Source organism: Oncorhynchus keta, unplaced genomic scaffold (assembly GCF_023373465.1).
Source record: "Oncorhynchus keta strain PuntledgeMale-10-30-2019 unplaced genomic scaffold, Oket_V2 Un_contig_8871_pilon_pilon, whole genome shotgun sequence".
Lineage (NCBI taxonomy): Eukaryota > Metazoa > Chordata > Actinopteri > Salmoniformes > Salmonidae > Oncorhynchus > Oncorhynchus keta.
Window position 1 is genome coordinate 30,067 of NW_026290278.1, and position 4,259 is coordinate 34,325.

The window sequence follows — 4,259 nt, forward strand, 5'->3', positions numbered from 1 at the left end:
GCGATAGGACTGATTCCCACTAGCAGAGGGGTTTCCTGCAGTGTGGTCTGTTTCCCAGACAGATGCTGTGACGAGATGACAGGGTTGTTGTAGTGTTACTGGTTGGTTCCCAGGAGGACTCATTAGAGGTGAATGCTAATTACTCTTCTCAAGGATAAGAGCTAAGGTCTGAGATACTGTAGAGATGCCTGGAGGCAGACCAGACAGGTCTGAGGTACTGTAGAGATACAGGGAGGTAGACCAGACAGGTCTGAGGTACTGTAGAGATACAGGGAGGCAGACCAGACAGGTCTGAGGTACTGTAGAGATACAGGGAGGTAGACCAGACAGGTCTGAGGTACTGTAGAGATGCAGGGAGGCAGACCAGACAGGTCTGAGGTACTGTAGAGATACAGGGAGGTAGACCAGACAGGTCTGAGATACTGTAGAGATGCCTGGAGGCAGACCAGACAGGTCTGAGGTACTGTAGAGATGCCTGGAGGCAGACCAGACAGGTCTGAGGTACTGTAGAGATACAGGGAGGTAGACCAGACAGGTCTGAGGTACTGTAGAGATACAGGGAGGCAGACCAGACAGGTCTGAGGTACTGTAGAGATGCCTGGAGGCAGACCAGACAGGTCTGAGGTACTGTAGAGATACAGGGAGGTAGACCAGACAGGTCTGAGGTACTGTAGAGATGCAGGGAGGCAGACCAGACAGGTCTGAGGTACTGTAGAGATACAGGGAGGTAGACCAGACAGGTCTGAGATACTGTAGAGATGCAGGGAGGTAGACCAGACAGGTCTGAGGTACTGTAGAGATGCAGGGAGGTAGACCAGACAGGTCTGAGGTACTGTAGAGATACAGGGAGGTAGACCAGACAGGTCTGAGATACTGTAGAGATGCAGGGAGGCAGACCAGACAGGTCTGAGGTACTGTAGAGATGCAGGGAGGTAGACCAGACAGGTCTGAGGTACTGTAGAGATGCAGGGAGGCAGACCAGACAGGTCTGAGGTACTGTAGAGATGCCTGGAGGCAGACCAGACAGGTCTGAGGTACTGTAGAGGTGCAGGGAGGTAGACCAGACAGGTCTGAGGTACTGTAGAGATGCAGGGAGCCTGGAGGCAGACCAGACAGGTCTGAGGTACTGTAGAGATGCAGGGAGGCAGACCAGACAGGTCTGAGGTACTGTAGAGATGCAGGGAGGTAGACCAGACAGGTCTGAGGTACTGTAGAGATGCAGGGAGCCTGGAGGCAGACCAGACAGGTCTGAGGTACTGTAGAGATGCAGGGAGGCAGACCAGACAGGTCTGAGGTACTGTAGATATGCAGGGAGCCTGGAGGCAGACCAGACAGTGGTTTAGACAACACTCTATCATCACTCCTCACTGTCCTGTGGAGCATCAACCATGGGAACACTGTTTGGTTTCACTCTCTCTCTCTCTCTCTCTCTCTCTCTCTCTCTCTCTCTCTCTCTCTCTCTCTCTCTCTCTCTCTCTCTCTCTCTCTCTCTCTCTCTCTCTCTCTCTCTCTCTCTCTCTCTCTCTCTCTCTCTCTCTCTCTCTCTCTCTCTCTCTCTCTCTCTCTCTCTCTCTCTCTCTCTCTCTCTCTCTCTCTCTCTCTCTCTCTCTCTCTCTCTCATGAAGCACATTAAGCTCTTTATATGACCACGTATGGATTATATATCAGGACCTATAATTATACTGACCATAGTGTCTGTGTGTGTGATCTAAATGTAGCTTCTCCTCCTCTGGTGCTGTACATGTGGCATGGTTAGGCATTCTAATCTAACACATGTTTTCACACAACCCCTAAGCAACAATCACAGCAACAATCACTCTCACGCAAACACTATACTCTGAACTGTCTAAGTTATAAACCACTGAATGTAATGACTGGTCACTGCCACTGAGAGAACTTTAGTTTATAGCAGAGAAACTGGCACTAAGACCCAGAGAGGAAGTTATCCAGTGTGAACTAAGACCCAGAGAGGAAGTTATCTTATCCACTGTGGACTAAGACCCAGGGAGGTTGGCTTCAAGGTGGACCCCTGCCTGTGACCATACTCTGTAATCTGGGCTGTCATGTCAAGACAAGCTGAGAGGGGGAGTTGAAAGAGAAGCACAGAGATGTGGAATTTAACGGTCAAACAACCCCTCACCACACTGAACATAGAAACAGTCAGCCAATCCCTCACCATACTGAACAGAGAAACAGTCAGCCAACCCTTCACCATACTGAATATAGAAACAGTCAGCCAACCCCTCACCATACTGAATATAGAAACAGTCAGCCAACCCCTCACCATACTGAATATAGAAACAGTCAGCCAATCCCTCACCATACTGAACAGAGAAACAGTCAGCCAATCCCTCACCATACTGAACATAGAAACAGTCAGCCAATCCCTCACCATACTGAACATAGAAAGTCAGCCAACCCCTCACCATACTGAACATAGAAACAGTCAGCCAATCCCTCACCATACTGAACAGAGAAACAGTCAGCCAATCCCTCACCATACTGAATATAGAAACAGTCAGCCAACCCCTTACCATACTGAACATAGAAACAGTCAGCCAATCCCTCACCATACTGAATGTAGAAACAGTCAGCCAATCCCTCACCATACTGAACAGAGAAACAGTCAGCCAACCCCTCACCACACTGAACATAGAAACAGTCAGCCAATCCCTCACCATACTGAACATAGAAACAGTCAGCCAATCCCTCACCATACTGAACATAGAAACAGTCAGCCAACCCCTCACCATACTGAACATAGAAACAGTCAGCCAACCCCTCACCATACTGAACATAGAAACAGTCAGCCAATCCCTCACCATGCTGAACATAGAAACAGTCAGCCAATCCCTCACCATACTGAACATAGAAACAGTCAGCCAATCCCTCACCATACTGAATATAGAAACAGTCAGCCAATCCCTCACCATACTGAACATAGAAACAGTCAGCCAATCCCTCACCATACTGAACATAGAAACAGTCAGCCAATCCCTCACCATACTGAACATAGAAACAGTCAGCCAATCCCTTACCATACTGAACATAGAAACAGTCAGCCAATCCCTCACCATACTGAACATAGAAACAGTCAGCCAACCCCTTACCATACTGAATATAGAAACAGTCAGCCAATCCCTCACCATACCGAACATAGAAACAGTCAACCAATCTCTCACCATACCGAATATAGAAACAGTCAGCCAATCCCTCACCATACCGAATATAGAAACAGTCAGCCAATCCCTCACCATAATGAATATAGAAACAGTCAGCCAACCCCTCACCATACTGAACATAGAAACAGTCAGCCAATCCCTCACCATACTGAATATAGAAACAGTCAGCCAATCCCTCACCATGCTGAACATAGAAACAGTCAGCCAATCCCTCACCATACTGAATATAGAAACAGTCAGCCAATCCCTCACCATACTGAATATAGAAACAGTCAGCCAATCCCTCACCATGCTGAACATAGAAACAGTCAGCCGATCCCTCACCATGCTGAACTCCAGATCTGGTTTTACATAAAGAGACATCCCACTCCCCACTAATCAGTCCATGAAATAGTTCCCACTCCCCACTAATCAGTCCATGAAATGGTTCCCACTCCCCACTAATCAGTCCATGAAATAGTTCCCACTCCCCACTAATCAGTCCATGAAATGGTTCCCACTCCCCACTAATCAGTCCATGAAATAGTTCCCACTCCCCACTAATCAGTCCATGAAATGGTTCCCACTCCCCACTAATCAGTCCATGAAATGGTTCCCACTCCCCACTAATCAGTCCATGAAATGGTTCCCACTCCCCACTAATCAGTCCATGAAATGGTTCCCACTCCCCACTAATCAGTCCATGAAATGGTTCCCACTCCCCACTAATCAGTCCATGAAATAGTTCCCACTCCCCACTAATCAGTCCATGAAATAGTTCCCACTCCCCACTAATCAGTCCATGAAATGGTTCCCACTCCCCACTAATCAGTCCATGTGGCCCTGTGTTGACAGGTAGGCCTAACAGAAATAACAGTCCACAGGGCAGATTTTGATGGGATCTGCTATGAGGAAGTTGACTGGTTTGATTCATTAGAACCTGACCTTTTTATAGCCAGCCCCCTCTCTCTCTCAGCCAAGGGACCAACACACAGGGGAGTGGCAGTGGTAGCAGAGCAGTGGTAGTAGAGCAGTGGTAGTAGAGCAGTGGTAGCAGAGCAGTGGTAGTAGAGCAGTGGTAGCAGGGCAGTGGTAGCA

General features: G+C 48.3%; 1 long non-coding RNA gene across 1 annotated transcript; it reads left to right on the forward strand.

Annotated features, from left to right (window-relative positions):
• The first annotated feature begins 230 nt into the window (after positions 1-230).
• On the forward strand, positions 231-1,399 carry LOC127926993 (uncharacterized). Its single transcript, XR_008125826.1, has 5 exons — positions 231-330; positions 454-535; positions 577-658; positions 987-1,055; positions 1,316-1,399. It is a non-coding gene; the product is annotated as an uncharacterized LOC127926993 (long non-coding RNA).
• The last annotated feature ends 2,860 nt before the right edge of the window (positions 1,400-4,259 follow it).